Below are 17,835 nucleotides of genomic sequence, written 5' to 3' on the forward strand. Positions count from 1 at the left end.
ACCTAGCTTGTTGGGACCACAAACTTTCTCTTCATTTGCAAACTCCACTCCATACATATATATGGAGAGGTACTAGCTCCAACTCGGTTTTACAGTGAAAACTGCAGGAACTTCAAACTGGCACTAGGAAACAGACCGAAAATCCAGAGTAAATGTTTCTCCTGCAACCCGTTCCCTTTGTGCTAGATGAACGAACGTCTCTCCACATGCTCAGTTCTGAGAGATAAGTGTGTGTGAAAGCCGTCCTTCACCTAGCTTGTTGGGAACACAAAGTTTCTATTCTGTTGCAAACTCCACTCCATACACATATAAGGGGATGTACTAGCTCCAACTGGGTTTTACAGTGAAATCTGCAGGAACTTCCAACCGGCACTAGGAAACAGACTGAGAAACCAGAGTAAAAGTTTCTCTTGCAACCCGTTTACTTTGTGCTAGATGAACGAACGTCACTCCAAATGCTCAATTCTGAGAGATAAGTGTGTGTGAAAGCCGTCCTGCACCTAGCTTGTTGGGAACACAAACTTTCTCTTCAGTTGCAAACTCCACTCCATACATATATATGGAGAGGTACTAGCTCCAACTCGGTTTACAGTGAAAACTGCAGGAACTTCAAACTGGCACTAGGAAACAGACCGAGAATCCAGAGTAAAAGTTTCTCCTGCAACCAGTTCACTTTGTGCTAGATGAACGAAAGTCTCTCCACATGCTCAGTTCTGTGAGATAAGTGTGTGTGAAAGCCGTCCTTCACCTAGCTTCTTGGGAACACAAAGTTTCTTTTCACTTGCAAACTCCACTCCATACATATATATTGGGAGGAACTAGCTCCAACTCTGTTTTACAGTGAAAACTGCAGGAACTTCAAACCGGCACTAGGAAAAAGACTGAGAAACCAGATTAAAATTTCTCCTGCGACCCGTTCCCTTTGTGCTAGATGAACGAACGTCTCTACACATGCTCAGTTCTCAGAGATAAGTGTGTGTGAAAGCCGTCCTTCACCTAGCTTGTTGGGAACACAAAGTTTCTCTTCAGTTGCAAACTACACTCCGTACATATATATGGGGAAGTACTAGCTCCAACTCTGTTTTACAGTGAAAACTGCAGGAACTTCAAACCGGCACTAGGAAACAGACTGAGAAACCAGATTAAAAGTTTCTCCTGCAACCCATTCCCTTTGTGCTAGATGAACGAACGTCCCTCCGCATGCTCAGTTCTGAAAGAAATGTGTGTGTGAAAGCCGTCCTTCACCTAGCTTGTTGGGAACACAAAGTTTCTCTTCAGTTGCAAACTCCACTCCATACATATATATGGGGAGGTACTAGCTCCAACTCGGTTTTACAGTGAAAACTGCAGGAACATCAAAACGGCACTAGGAAACAGACTGAGAAACCAGAGTAAAAGTTTTTCCTGCAACCCATTCCCATTGTGCTAGATGAACGAACGTCTCTCCACATGCTCAGTTCTGAGAGATAAGTGTGTGTGAAAGCCGTCCTGCACCTTGCTTGTTGGGAACACAAAGTTTCTCTTCAGTTGCAAACACCACTCCATACATATATATGGGGAGGTACTAGCTCCAACTCGGTTTTACAGTGAAAACTGCAGGAACTTCATACTGGCACTAGGAAACAGATCGAGAAACCAGAGGAAATGTTTCTCCTGCAACCCGTTCCTTTTGTGCTAGATGAACGAACGTCTCTCCACATGCTCAGTTCTGAGAGATAAGTGTGTGTGAAAGCCGTCCTTCACCTTGCTTGTTGGGAACACAAAGTTTCTCTTCAGTTGCAAACTCCACTCCATACATATAAATGGGGAGGTACTAGCTCCAACTCGGTTTTACAGTGAAAACTGCAGGAACTTCAAAACGGTACTAGGAAACAGACTGAGAAACCAGAGTAAAAGTTTCTCCTGCAACCCGTTCCATTTGTGCTAGATGAACGAACGTCTCTCCACATGCTCAGTTCTGAGAGATAAGTGTGTGTGAAAGCCGTCCTTCACCTAGCTTGTTGGGAACACAAAGTTTCTCTTCAGTTGCAAAATACATTCCGTACATATATATGGGGAAGTACTAGCTCCAACTCTGTTTTACAGTGAAAACTGCAGGAACTTCAAACTGGCACTAGGAAACAGACTGAGAAACCAGAGTAAAAGTTTCTCCTGCAACCCATTCCCTTTGTGCTAGATGAACGAACGTCCCTCCACAAGCTCAGTTCTGAAAGATAACTGTGTGTGAAAGCCGTCCTTCACCTAGCTTGTTGGGAACACAAAGTTTCTCTTCTGTTGCAAACTCCACTCCATACACATATAAGGGGATGTACTAGCTCCAACTGGGTTTTACAGTGAAAACTTCAGGAACTTCAAACCGGCACTAGGAAACAGACTGAGAAACCAGAGTAAAAGTTTCTCTTGCAACCCGTTCCTTTGTGCTAGATGAACGAACGTCACTCCACATGCTCAATTCTGAGAGATAAGTGTGTGTGAAAGCCGTCCTTCACCTAGCTTGTTGGGAACATAAAGTTTCTCTTCAGTTGCAAAGTCCACTCCATACATATATATGGGGAGGTACTAGCTCCAACTCGGTTTTACAGTGAAAACTGCAGGAATTTCAAACAGGCACTAGGAAACAGACTGAGAAACCAGAGTAAAAGTTTTTCCTGCAACCCGTTCCCTTTGTGCTAGATGAACGAACGTCTATCCACATGCTCAGTTCTGAGAGATAAGAGTGTGTGAAAGCCGTCCTGCACCTAGCTTGTTGGGAACACAAAGTTTCTCTTCAGTTGCAAACTCCACTCCATACATATATATAGAGAGGTACTAGCTCCAACTCTGTTTTACAGTGAAAACTGCAGGAACTTCAAACTGGCACTAGGAAACAGACCGAGAAACCAGAGTAAAAGTTTCTCCTGCAACCAGTTCACTTTGTGCTAGATGAACGAAAGTCTCTCCACATGCTCAGTTCTGTGAGATAAGTGTGTTTGAAAGCCGTCCTTCACATAGCTTGTTGGGAACACAAAGTTTCTCTTCAGTTGCAAACTCCATTCCACACATATATATGGGGAGGTACTAGCTCCAACTCAGTTTTACAGTGAAAACTGCAGGAACTTCAAACCGGCACTAGGAAACAGACTGACAAACCAGAGTAAAAGTTTCTCCTGCAACCAGTTCCCTTTGTGCTAGATGAACGAACGTCTCTCCACATGCTCACTTCTGAGAGATAAGTGTGTGTGAAAGCCGTCCTTTACCTAGCTTGTTGGGAACACAAAGTTTCTCTTCTGTTGCAAACTCCACTCCATACATATATAAGGGGATGTACTAGTTCCAACTCGGTTTTACAGTGAAAACTGCAGGAACTTCAAACCGGCATTAGGAAACAGGCTGAGAACCCAGATTAAAATTTCTCCTGCAACCCGTTCCCTTTGTGCTAGATGAACGAACGTCTCTCCACATGCTCCGTTCTGAGAGATAAGTGTGTGTGAAAGCCATCCTTCACCTAGCTTGTTGGGAACACAAAGTTTCTCTTCAGTTGCAAATTCCACTCCATACATATATATGGGGAGGTACTAGCTCCAACTCGGTTTTACAGTGAAAATTGCAGGAACTTCATACTGGCACTAGGAAACAGACCGAGAAACCAGAGTAAATGTTTCTCCTGCAACCCGTTCCCTTTGTGCTAGATGAACGAACGTCTCTCCACATGCTCAGTTCTGAGAGATAAGTGTGTGTGAAAGCCGTCCTTCACATTGCTTGTTGGGAACACAAAGTTTCTCTTCAGTTGCAAACTCCACTCCATACATATAAATGGGGAGGTACTAGCTCCAACTTGGTTTTACAGTGAAAACTGCAGGAACTTCAAACCGGCACTAGGAAACAGACTGAGAAACCAGAGTAAAAGTTTCTCCTGCAACCCGTTCCCTTTGTGCTAGATGAACGAACGTCTCTACACATGCTCAGTTCTCAGAGATAAGTGTGTGTGAAAGCCGTCCTTCACCTAGCTTGTTGGGAACACAAAGTTTCTCTTCAGTTGCAAACTACACTCCGTACATATATATGGGGAAGTACTAGCTCCAACTCTGTTTTACAGTGAAAACTGCAGGAACTTCAAACCGGCACTAGGAAACAGACTGAGAAACCAGATTAAAAGTTTCTACTGCAACCCATTCCCTTTGTGCTAGATGAACGAACGTCCCTCCACATGCTCATTTCTGAGAGATAAGTGTGTGTGAAAGCCGTCCTTCACCTAGCTTGTTGGGAACACAAAGTTTCTCTTCAGTTGCAAACTCCACTCCATACATATATATGGGGAGGTACTAGCTCCAACTCGGTTTTACAATGAAAACTGCAGGAACTTCAAAACGGCACTAGGAAACAGACTGAGAAACCAGAGTAAAAGTTTTTCCTGCAACCCATTCCCATTGTGCTAGATGAACGAACGTCTCTCCACATGCTCAGTTCTGAGAGATAAGTGTGTGTGAAAGCCGTCCTGCACCTTGCTTGTTGGGAACACAAAGTATCTCTTCAGTTGCAAGCACCACTCCATACATATATATGGGGAGGTACTAGCTCCAACTCTGTTTTACAGTGAAAACTGCAGGAACTTCATACTGGCACTAGGAAACAGACCGAGAAACCAGAGTAAATGTTTCTCCTGCAACCCGTTCCCTTTGTGCTAGATGAACGAACGTCTCTCCACATGCTCAGTTCTGAGAGATAAGTGTGTGTGAAAGCCGTCCTTCACCTTGCTTGTTGGGAACACAAAGTTTCTCTTCAGTTGCAAACTCCACTCCATACATATAAATGGGGAGGTACTAGCTCCAACTCGGTTTTACAGTGAAAACTGCAGGAACTTCAAAACGGTACTAGGAAACAGACTGAGAAACCAGAGTAAAAGTTTCTCCTGCAACCCGTTCCCTTTGTGCTAGATGAACGAACGTCTCTCCACATGCTCAGTTCTGAGAGATAAGTGTGTGTGAAAGCCGTCCTTCACCTAGCTTGTTGGGAACACAAAGTTTCTCTTCAGTTGCAAACTACATTCCGTACATATATATGGGGAAGTACTAGCTCCAACTCTGTTTTACAGTGAAAACTGCAGGAACTTCAAACTGGCACTAGGAAACAGACTGAGAAACCAGAGTAAAAGTTTCTCCTGCAACCCATTCCCTTTGTGCTAGATGAACGAACGTCCCTCCACATGCTCAGTTCTGAGAGATAAGTGTGTGTGAAGCCGTCCTTCACCTAGCTTGTTGGGAACACAAAGTTTCTCTTCTGTTGCAAACTCCACTCCATACACATATAAGGGGATGTACTAGCTCCAACTGGGTTTTACAGTGAAAACTTCAGGAACTTCAAACCGGCACTAGGAAACATACTGAGAAACCAGAGTAAAAGTTTCTCTTGCAACCCGTTCCCTTTGTGCTAGATGAACGAACGTCACTCCACATGCTCAATTCTGAGAGATAAGTGTGTGTGAAAGCCGTCCTTCACCTAGCTTGTTGGGAACACAAAGTTTCTCTTCAGTTGCAAAGTCCACTCCATACATATATATGGGGAGGTACTAGCTCCAACTCGGTTTTACAGTGAAAACTGCAGGAATTTCAAACAGGCACTAGGAAACAGACTGAGAAACCAGAGTAAAAGTTTTTCCTGCAACCCGTTCCCTTTGTGCTAGATGAACGAACGTCTATCCACATGCTCAGTTCTGAGAGATAAGTGTGTGTGAAAGCCGTCCTGCACCTAGCTTGTTGGGAACACAAAGTTTCTCTTCAGTTGCAAACTCCATTCCACACATATATATGGGGAGGTACTAGCTCCAACTCAGTTTTACAGTGAAAACTGCAGGAACTTCAAACCGGCACTAGGAAACAGACTGACAAACCAGAGTAAAAGTTTCTCCTGCAACCAGTTCCCTTTGTGCTAGATGAACGAACGTCTCTCCACATGCTCACTTCTGAGAGATAAGTGTGTGTGAAAGCCGTCCTTTACCTAGCTTGTTGGGAACACAAAGTTTCTCTTCTGTTGCAAACTCCACTCCATACATATATAAGGGGATGTACTAGTTCCAACTCGGTTTTACAGTGAAAACTGCAGGAACTTCAAACCGGCATTAGGAAACAGGCTGAGAACCCAGATTAAAATTTCTCCTGCAACCCGTTCCCTTTGTGCTAGATGAACGAACGTCTCTCCACATGCTCCGTTCTGAGAGATAAGTGTGTGTGAAAGCCATCCTTCACCTAGCTTGTTGGGAACACAAAGTTTCTCTTCAGTTGCAAATTCCACTCCATACATATATATGGGGAGGTACTAGCTCCAACTCGGTTTTACAGTGAAAATTGCAGGAACTTCATACTGGCACTAGGAAACAGACCGAGAAACCAGAGTAAATGTTTCTCCTGCAACCCGTTCCCTTTGTGCTAGATGAACGAACGTCTCTCCACATGCTCAGTTCTGAGAGATAAGTGTGTGTGAAAGCCGTCCTTCACATTGCTTGTTGGGAACACAAAGTTTCTCTTCAGTTGCAAACTCCACTCCATACATATAAATGGGGAGGTACTAGCTCCAACTTGGTTTTACAGTGAAAACTGCAGGAACTTCAAACCGGCACTAGGAAACAGACTGAGAAACCAGAGTAAAAGTTTCTCCTGCAACCCGTTCCCTTTGTGCTAGATGAACGAACGTCTCTACACATGCTCAGTTCTCAGAGATAAGTGTGTGTGAAAGCCGTCCTTCACCTAGCTTGTTGGGAACACAAAGTTTCTCTTCAGTTGCAAACTACACTCCGTACATATATATGGGGAAGTACTAGCTCCAACTCTGTTTTACAGTGAAAACTGCAGGAACTTCAAACCGGCACTAGGAAACAGACTGAGAAACCAGATTAAAAGTTTCTACTGCAACCCATTCCCTTTGTGCTAGATGAACGAACGTCCCTCCACATGCTCATTTCTGAGAGATAAGTGTGTGTGAAAGCCGTCCTTCACCTAGCTTGTTGGGAACACAAAGTTTCTCTTCAGTTGCAAACTCCACTCCATACATATATATGGGGAGGTACTAGCTCCAACTCGGTTTTACAATGAAAACTTCAGGAACTTCAAAACGGCACTAGGAAACAGACTGAGAAACCAGAGTAAAAGTTTTTCCTGCAACCCATTCCCATTGTGCTAGATGAACGAACGTCTCTCCACATGCTCAGTTCTGAGAGATAAGTGTGTGTGAAAGCCGTCCTGCACCTTGCTTGTTGGGAACACAAAGTATCTCTTCAGTTGCAAGCACCACTCCATACATATATATGGGGAGGTACTAGCTCCAACTCTGTTTTACAGTGAAAACTGCAGGAACTTCATACTGGCACTAGGAAACAGACCGAGAAACCAGAGTAAATGTTTCTCCTGCAACCCGTTCCCTTTGTGCTAGATGAACGAACGTCTCTCCACATGCTCAGTTCTGAGAGATAAGTGTGTGTGAAAGCCGTCCTTCACCTTGCTTGTTGGGAACACAAAGTTTCTCTTCAGTTGCAAACTCCACTCCATACATATAAATGGGGAGGTACTAGCTCCAACTCGGTTTTACAGTGAAAACTGCAGGAACTTCAAAACGGTACTAGGAAACAGACTGAGAAACCAGAGTAAAAGTTTCTCCTGCAACCCGTTCCCTTTGTGCTAGATGAACGAACGTCTCTCCACATGCTCAGTTCTGAGAGATAAGTGTGTGTGAAAGCCGTCCTTCACCTAGCTTGTTGGGAACACAAAGTTTCTCTTCAGTTGCAAACTACATTCCGTACATATATATGGGGAAGTACTAGCTCCAACTCTGTTTTACAGTGAAAACTGCAGGAACTTCAAACTGGCACTAGGAAACAGACTGAGAAACCAGAGTAAAAGTTTCTCCTGCAACCCATTCCCTTTGTGCTAGATGAACGAACGTCCCTCCACATGCTCAGTTCTGAGAGATAAGTGTGTGTGAAAGCCGTCCTTCACCTAGCTTGTTGGGAACACAAAGTTTCTCTTCTGTTGCAAACTCCACTCCATACACATATAAGGGGATGTACTAGCTCCAACTGGGTTTTACAGTGAAAACTTCAGGAACTTCAAACCGGCACTAGGAAACATACTGAGAAACGAGAGTAAAAGTTTCTCTTGCAACCCGTTCCCTTTGTGCTAGATGAACGAACGTCACTCCACATGCTCAATTCTGAGAGATAAGTGTGTGTGAAAGCCGTCCTTCACCTAGCTTGTTGGGAACACAAAGTTTCTCTTCAGTTGCAAAGTCCACTCCATACATATATATGGGGAGGTACTAGCTCCAACTCGGTTTTACAGTGAAAACTGCAGGAATTTCAAACAGGCACTAGGAAACAGACTGAGAAACCAGAGTAAAAGTTTTTCCTGCAACCCGTTCCCTTTGTGCTAGATGAACGAACGTCTATCCACATGCTCAGTTCTGAGAGATAAGTGTGTGTGAAAGCCGTCCTGCACCTAGCTTGTTGGGAACACAAAGTTTCTCTTCAGTTGCAAACTCCACTCCATACATATATATGGAGAGGTACTAGCTCCAACTCGGTTTTACAGTGAAAACTGCAGGAACTTCAAACTGGCACTAGGAAACAGACCGAGAAACCAGAGTAAAAGTTTCTCCTGCAACCAGTTCACTTTGTGCTAGATGAACGATAGTCTCTCCACATGCTCAGTTCTGTGAGATAAGTGGTTGTGAAAGCCGTACTTCACCTAGCTTGTTGGGAACACAAAGTTTCTTTTCACTTGCAAACTCCACTCCATACATATATATTGGGAGGAACTAGCTCCAACTCGGTTTTACAGTGAAAACTGCAGGAACTTCAAACCGGCACTAGGAAACAGACTGAGAAACCATAGTAAAAGTTTCTCCTGCAACCCGTTCCCTTTGTGCTAGATGAATGAACGTCTCTCCACATGCTCAGTTCTGAGAGATAAGTGGTTTGAAAGCCGTCCTTCACCTAGCTTGTTGGGAACACAAAGTTTCTCTTCAGTTGCAAACTCCACTCGATACATATATATGGGGAGGTACTAGCTCCAACTCGGTTTTACAGTGAAAACTGCAGGAACTTAAAACCGGCAATAGGAAACAGACTGAGAAACCAGAGTAAAAGTTTCTCCTGCAACCAGTTCCCTTTGTGCTAGATGAACGAACGTCTCTCCACATGCTCACTTCTGAGAGATAAGTGTGTGTGAAACCGTCATTTACCTAGCTTGTTGGGAACACAAAGTTTCTCTTCTGTTGCAAACTCCACTCCATACATATATAAGGGGAGGTACTAGTTCCAACTCGGTTTTACAGTGAAAACTGCAGGAACTTCAAACCGGCATTAGGAAACAGGCTGAGAACCCAGATTAAAATTTCTCCTGCAAACCGTTCCCTTTGTGCTAGATGAACGAACGTCTCTCCACGTGCTCAGTTCTGAGAGATAAGTGTGTGTGAAAGCCATCCTTCACCTAGCTTGTTGGGAACACAAAGTTTCTCTTCAGTTGCAAACTCCACTCCATACATATATATGGGGAGGTACTAGCTCCAACTCGGTTTTACAGTGAAAAATGCAGGAACTTCTAAACGGCACTAGGAAACAGACTGAGAAACCAGAGTAAAAGTTTTTCCTGCAACCCATTCCCATTGTGCTAGATGAACGAACGTCTCTCCACATGCTCAGTTCTGAGAGTTAAGTGTGTGTGAAAGCCGTACTTCACCTAGCTTGTTGGGAACACAAAGTTTCTCTTCAGTTGCAAACTCCAATCCATACATATATATGGGGAGGTACTAGCTCCAACTCGGTTTTACAGTGAAAACTGCAGGAACTTCCAACCGGCACTAGGAAACAGACTGAGAAACCAGAGTAAAAGTTTCTCCTGCAACCCGTTCCCTTTGGGCTAGATGAATGATCGTCTCTCCACATGCTCCGTTCTGAGAGATAAGTGTGTGTGAAAGCCGTCCTTCTCCTAGCTTGTTGGGAACACAAATTTTCTCTTCAGATGCAAACTCCACTCCATACATATATATGGGGATGTACTAGCCCCAACGAGATTTTACAGTGAAAACTGCAGGAAATTCAAACCGGAACTAGGAAACAGACTGAGAAACCAGAGTAAAATTTTCTCCTGCAACCCGTTCCCTTTGTGTTAGATGAACGAAAGTCCCTCCACATGCTCAGATCTGAGAGAAAAGTGTGTGTGGAAGCCGTCCTTCACCTAGCTTGTTGGGAACACAAAGTTTCTCTTCAGTTGCAAACTCCACTCAATACATATATTTGGGGAGGTACTAGCTCCAACTCGGTTTAACAGTGAAAATTGCAGGAACTTCAAACAGGCACTAGGAAACAGACTGAGAGACCAGAGTAAAAGTTTCCCTGCAACCCGTTCCCTTTGTGCTAGATGAACGAACGTCTCTCCACATGCTCCGTTCTGAGAGATAAGTGTGTGTGAAAGCCGTTCTTCACCTAGCTTGTTGGGAACACAAAGTTTCTCTTCAGTTGCAAATTCCACTCCATACATATATATGGGGAGGTACTAGCTCCAACTCGGTTTTACAGTGAAAACTGCAGGAACTTCAAACCGGCACTAGGAAACAGACCGAGAAACCAGAGTAAAAGTTTCTCCTGCAACCCTTTCCCTTTGTGCTAGATGAACGTACGTCTCTCCACATGCTCAGTTCTGAGAGATATGTGTGTGTGAAAGCCGTCCTTCACCTAGCTTGTTGGGAACACAAAGTTTCTCTTCAGTTGCAAACTACCCTCCACACATATATATGGGGAGGTACTAGCTCCAACTCGGTTTTACAGTGAAAACTGCAGGAACTTCAAACCGACACTAGGAAACAGACTGAGAAACCTGAGTAAAATTTCTCCTGCAACCCGTTCCCTTTGTGCTAGATGAACGAACGTCTCTCCACATGCTCAGTTCTGAGAGATTAGTGTGTGTGAAAGCCGTCCTTCACCTAGCTTGTTGGGAACACAAAGTTTCTCTTCAGTTGCAAACTCCACTCCATACATATATATGGAGAGGTACTAGCTCCAACTCGGTTTTACAGTGAAAACTGCAGGAACTTCAAACTGGCACTAGGAAACAGACCGAGAAACCAGAGTAAAAGTTTCTCCTGCAACCAGTTCACTTTGTGCTAGATGAACGAACGTCTCTCCACATGCTCAGTTCTGAGAGATAAGTGTGTGTGAAAGCCGTCCTTCACCTAGCTTGTTGGGAAAACAAAGTTTCTCTTCAGTTGCAAACTCCACTCCATACATATATATGGGGAGGAACTAGCTCCAACTCGGTTTTACAGTGAAAACTGCAGGAACTTCAAACCGGCACTAGGAAACAGACTGATAAACCAGAGTAAAAGTTTCTCCTGCAAACCGTTCCCTTTGTGCTAGATGAACGAACGTCTCTACACATGCTCAGTTCACAGAGATAAGTGTGTGTGAAAGCCGTCCTTCACCTAGCTTTTTGGGAACACAATGTTTCTCTTCAGTTGCAAACTACACTCCGTACATATATATGGGGAAGTACTAGCTCCAACTCGGTTTTACAGTGAAAACTGCAGGAACTTCAAACCGGCACTAGGAAACAGACTGAGAAACCAGAGTAAAAGTTTCTCCTGCAACCCGTTCCCTTTGTGCTAGATGAACGAACGTCTCTCCACATGCTCACTTCTGAGAGATAAGTGTGTGTGAAACCGTCATTTACCTAGCTTGTTGGGAACACAAAGTTTCTCTTCTGTTGCAAACTCCACTCCATACATATATAAGGGGAGGTACTAGTTCCAACTCGGTTTTACAGTGAAAACTGCAGGAACTTCAAACCGGCATTAGGAAACAGGCTGAGAACCCAGATTAAAATTTCTCCTGCAAACCGTTCCCTTTGTGCTAGATGAACGAACGTCTCTCCACGTGCTCAGTTCTGAGAGATAAGTGTGTGTGAAAGCCATCCTTCACCTAGCTTGTTGGGAACACAAAGTTTCTCTTCAGTTGCAAACTCCACTCCATACATATATATGGGGAGGTACTAGCTCCAACTCGGTTTTACAGTGAAAAATGCAGGAACTTCTAAACGGCACTAGGAAACAGACTGAGAAACCAGAGTAAAAGTTTTTCCTGCAACCCATTCCCATTGTGCTAGATGAACGAACGTCTCTCCACATGCTCAGTTCTGAGAGTTAAGTGTGTGTGAAAGCCGTACTTCACCTAGCTTGTTGGGAACACAAAGTTTCTCTTCAGTTGCAAACTCCAATCCATACATATATATGGGGAGGTACTAGCTCCAACTCGGTTTTACAGTGAAAACTGCAGGAACTTCCAACCGGCACTAGGAAACAGACTGAGAAACCAGAGTAAAAGTTTCTCCTGCAACCCGTTCCCTTTGGGCTAGATGAATGATCGTCTCTCCACATGCTCCGTTCTGAGAGATAAGTGTGTGTGAAAGCCGTCCTTCTCCTAGCTTGTTGGGAACACAAATTTTCTCTTCAGATGCAAACTCCACTCCATACATATATATGGGGATGTACTAGCCCCAACGAGATTTTACAGTGAAAACTGCAGGAAATTCAAACCGGAACTAGGAAACAGACTGAGAAACCAGAGTAAAATTTTCTCCTGCAACCCGTTCCCTTTGTGTTAGATGAACGAAAGTCCCTCCACATGCTCAGATCTGAGAGAAAAGTGTGTGTGGAAGCCGTCCTTCACCTAGCTTGTTGGGAACACAAAGTTTCTCTTCAGTTGCAAACTCCACTCAATACATATATTTGGGGAGGTACTAGCTCCAACTCGGTTTAACAGTGAAAATTGCAGGAACTTCAAACAGGCACTAGGAAACAGACTGAGAGACCAGAGTAAAAGTTTCCCTGCAACCCGTTCCCTTTGTGCTAGATGAACGAACGTCTCTCCACATGCTCCGTTCTGAGAGATAAGTGTGTGTGAAAGCCGTTCTTCACCTAGCTTGTTGGGAACACAAAGTTTCTCTTCAGTTGCAAATTCCACTCCATACATATATATGGGGAGGTACTAGCTCCAACTCGGTTTTACAGTGAAAACTGCAGGAACTTCAAACCGGCACTAGGAAACAGACCGAGAAACCAGAGTAAAAGTTTCTCCTGCAACCCTTTCCCTTTGTGCTAGATGAACGTACGTCTCTCCACATGCTCAGTTCTGAGAGATATGTGTGTGTGAAAGCCGTCCTTCACCTAGCTTGTTGGGAACACAAAGTTTCTCTTCAGTTGCAAACTACCCTCCACACATATATATGGGGAGGTACTAGCTCCAACTCGGTTTTACAGTGAAAACTGCAGGAACTTCAAACCGACACTAGGAAACAGACTGAGAAACCTGAGTAAAATTTCTCCTGCAACCCGTTCCCTTTGTGCTAGATGAACGAACGTCTCTCCACATGCTCAGTTCTGAGAGATTAGTGTGTGTGAAAGCCGTCCTTCACCTAGCTTGTTGGGAACACAAAGTTTCTCTTCAGTTGCAAACTCCACTCCATACATATATATGGAGAGGTACTAGCTCCAACTCGGTTTTACAGTGAAAACTGCAGGAACTTCAAACTGGCACTAGGAAACAGACCGAGAAACCAGAGTAAAAGTTTCTCCTGCAACCAGTTCACTTTGTGCTAGATGAACGAACGTCTCTCCACATGCTCAGTTCTGAGAGATAAGTGTGTGTGAAAGCCGTCCTTCACCTAGCTTGTTGGGAAAACAAAGTTTCTCTTCAGTTGCAAACTCCACTCCATACATATATATGGGGAGGAACTAGCTCCAACTCGGTTTTACAGTGAAAACTGCAGGAACTTCAAACCGGCACTAGGAAACAGACTGATAAACCAGAGTAAAAGTTTCTCCTGCAAACCGTTCCCTTTGTGCTAGATGAACGAACGTCTCTACACATGCTCAGTTCACAGAGATAAGTGTGTGTGAAAGCCGTCCTTCACCTAGCTTTTTGGGAACACAATGTTTCTCTTCAGTTGCAAACTACACTCCGTACATATATATGGGGAAGTACTAGCTCCAACTCGGTTTTACAGTGAAAACTGCAGGAACTTCAAACCGGCACTAGGAAACAGACTGAGAAACCAGAGTAAAAGTTTCTCCTGCAACCCGTTCCCTTTGTGCTAGATGAACGAACGTCTCTCCACATGCTCAGTTCTGAGAGATAAGTGTGTGTGAAAGCCGTCCTTCACCTAGCTTGTTGGGAACACAAAGTTTCTCTTCAGTTGCAAACTACATTCCGTACATATATATGGGGAAGTACTAGCTCCAACTCTGTTTTACAGTGAAAACTGCAGGAACTTCAAACTGGCACTAGGAAAGAGACTGAGAAACCAGAGTAAAAGTTTCTCCTGCAACCCATTCCCTTTGTGCTAGATGAACGAACGTCCCTCCACATGCTCAGTTCTGAGAGATAAGTGTGTGTGAAAGCCGTCCTGCACCTAGCTTGTTGGGACCACAAACTTTCTCTTCATTTGCAAACTCCACTCCATACATATATATGGAGAGGTACTAGCTCCAACTCGGTTTTACAGTGAAAACTGCAGGAACTTCAAACTGGCACTAGGAAACAGACCGAAAATCCAGAGTAAAAGTTTCTCCTGCAACCCGTTCCCTTTGTGCTAGATGAACGAACGTCTCTCCACATGCTCAGTTCTGAGAGATAAGTGTGTGTGAAAGCCGTCCTTCACCTAGCTTGTTGGGAACACAAAGTTTCTATTCTGTTGCAAACTCCACTCCATACACATATAAGGGGATGTACTAGCTCCAACTGGGTTTTACAGTGAAATCTGCAGGAACTTCCAACCGGCACTAGGAAACAGACTGAGAAACCAGAGTAAAAGTTTCTCTTGCAACCCGTTTACTTTGTGCTAGATGAACGAACGTCACTCCAAATGCTCAATTCTGAGAGATAAGTGTGTGTGAAAGCCGTCCTGCACCTAGCTTGTTGGGAACACAAACTTTCTCTTCAGTTGCAAACTCCACTCCATACATATATATGGAGAGGTACTAGCTCCAACTCGGTTTTACAGTGAAAACTGCAGGAACTTCAAACTGGCACTAGGAAACAGACCGAGAATCCAGAGTAAAAGTTTCTCCTGCAACCAGTTCACTTTGTGCTAGATGAACGAAAGTCTCTCCACATGCTCAGTTCTGTGAGATAAGTGTGTGTGAAAGCCGTCCTTCACCTAGCTTCTTGGGAACACAAAGTTTCTTTTCACTTGCAAACTCCACTCCATACATATATATTGGGAGGAACTAGCTCCAACTCTGTTTTACAGTGAAAACTGCAGGAACTTCAAACCGGCACTAGGAAAAAGACTGAGAAACCAGATTAAAATTTCTCCTGCGACCCGTTCCCTATGTGCTAGATGAACGAACGTCTCTACACATGCTCAGTTCTCAGAGATAAGTGTGTGTGAAAGCCGTCCTTCACCTAGCTTGTTGGGAACACAAAGTTTCTCTTCAGTTGCAAACTACACTCCGTACATATATATGGGGAAGTACTAGCTCCAACTCTGTTTTACAGTGAAAACTGCAGGAACTTCAAACCGGCACTAGGAAACAGACTGAGAAACCAGATTAAAAGTTTCTCCTGCAACCCATTCCCTTTGTGCTAGATGAACGAACGTCCCTCCGCATGCTCAGTTCTGAAAGAAAAGTGTGTGTGAAAGCCGTCCTTCACCTAGCTTGTTGGGAACACAAAGTTTCTCTTCAGTTGCAAACTCCACTCCATACATATATATGGGGAGGTACTAGCTCCAACTCGGTTTTACAGTGAAAACTGCAGGAACATCAAAACGGCACTAGGAAACAGACTGAGAAACCAGAGTAAAAGTTTTTCCTGCAACCCATTCCCATTGTGCTAGATGAACGAACGTCTCTCCACATGCTCAGTTCTGAGAGATAAGTGTGTGTGAAAGCCGTCCTGCACCTTGCTTGTTGGGAACACAAAGTTTCTCTTCAGTTGCAAACACCACTCCATACATATATATGGGGAGGTACTAGCTCCAACTCGGTTTTACAGTGAAAACTGCAGGAACTTCATACTGGCACTAGGAAACAGATCGAGAAACCAGAGGAAATGTTTCTCCTGCAACCCGTTCCTTTTGTGCTAGATGAACGAACGTCTCTCCACATGCTCAGTTCTGAGAGATAAGTGTGTGTGAAAGCCGTCCTTCACCTTGCTTGTTGGGAACACAAAGTTTCTCTTCAGTTGCAAACTCCACTCCATACATATAAATGGGGAGGTACTAGCTCCAACTCGGTTTTACAGTGAAAACTGCAGGAACTTCAAAACGGTACTAGGAAACAGACTGAGAAACCAGAGTAAAAGTTTCTCCTGCAACCCGTTCCATTTGTGCTAGATGAACGAACGTCTCTCCACATGCTCAGTTCTGAGAGATAAGTGTGTGTGAAAGCCGTCCTTCACCTAGCTTGTTGGGAACACAAAGTTTCTCTTCAGTTGCAAAATACATTCCGTACATATATATGGGGAAGTACTAGCTCCAACTCTGTTTTACAGTGAAAACTGCAGGAACTTCAAACTGGCACTAGGAAACAGACTGAGAAACCAGAGTAAAAGTTTCTCCTGCAACCCATTCCCTTTGTGCTAGATGAACGAACGTCCCTCCACAAGCTCAGTTCTGAGAGATAACTGTGTGTGAAAGCCGTCCTTCACCTAGCTTGTTGGGAACACAAAGTTTCTCTTCTGTTGCAAACTCCACTCCATACACATATAAGGGGATGTACTAGCTCCAACTGGGTTTTACAGTGAAAACTTCAGGAACTTCAAACCGGCACTAGGAAACAGACTGAGAAACCAGAGTAAAAGTTTCTCTTGCAACCCGTTCCTTTGTGCTAGATGAACGAACGTCACTCCACATGCTCAATTCTGAGAGATAAGTGTGTGTGAAAGCCGTCCTTCACCTAGCTTGTTGGGAACATAAAGTTTCTCTTCAGTTGCAAAGTCCACTCCATACATATATATGGGGAGGTACTAGCTCCAACTCGGTTTTACAGTGAAAACTGCAGGAATTTCAAACAGGCACTAGGAAACAGACTGAGAAACCAGAGTAAAAGTTTTTCCTGCAACCAGTTCCCTTTGTGCTAGATGAACGAACGTCTATCCACATGCTCAGTTCTGAGAGATAAGAGTGTGTGAAAGCCGTCCTGCACCTAGCTTGTTGGGAACACAAAGTTTCTCTTCAGTTGCAAACTCCACTCCATACATATATATAGAGAGGTACTAGCTCCAACTCTGTTTTACAGTGAAAACTGCAGGAACTTCAAACTGGCACTAGGAAACAGACCGAGAAACCAGAGTAAAAGTTTCTCCTGCAACCAGTTCACTTTGTGCTAGATGAACGAAAGTCTCTCCACATGCTCAGTTCTGTGAGATAAGTGTGTTTGAAAGCCGTCCTTCACCTAGCTTGTTGGGAACACAAAGTTTCTCTTCAGTTGCAAACTCCATTCCACACATATATATGGGGAGGTACTAGCTCCAACTCAGTTTTACAGTGAAAACTGCAGGAACTTCAAACCGGCACTAGGAAACAGACTGACAAACCAGAGTAAAAGTTTCTCCTGCAACCAGTTCCCTTTGTGCTAGATGAACGAACGTCTCTCCACATGCTCACTTCTGAGAGATAAGTGTGTGTGAAAGCCGTCCTTTACCTAGCTTGTTGGGAACACAAAGTTTCTCTTCTGTTGCAAACTCCACTCCATACATATATAAGGGGATGTACTAGTTCCAACTCGGTTTTACAGTGAAAACTGCAGGAACTTCAAACCGGCATTAGGAAACAGGCTGAGAACCCAGATTAAAATTTCTCCTGCAACCCGTTC

This window comes from Camelus bactrianus, chromosome 27, assembly GCF_048773025.1.
Source record: "Camelus bactrianus isolate YW-2024 breed Bactrian camel chromosome 27, ASM4877302v1, whole genome shotgun sequence".
NCBI classification, from domain to species: Eukaryota; Metazoa; Chordata; class Mammalia; order Artiodactyla; family Camelidae; genus Camelus; species Camelus bactrianus.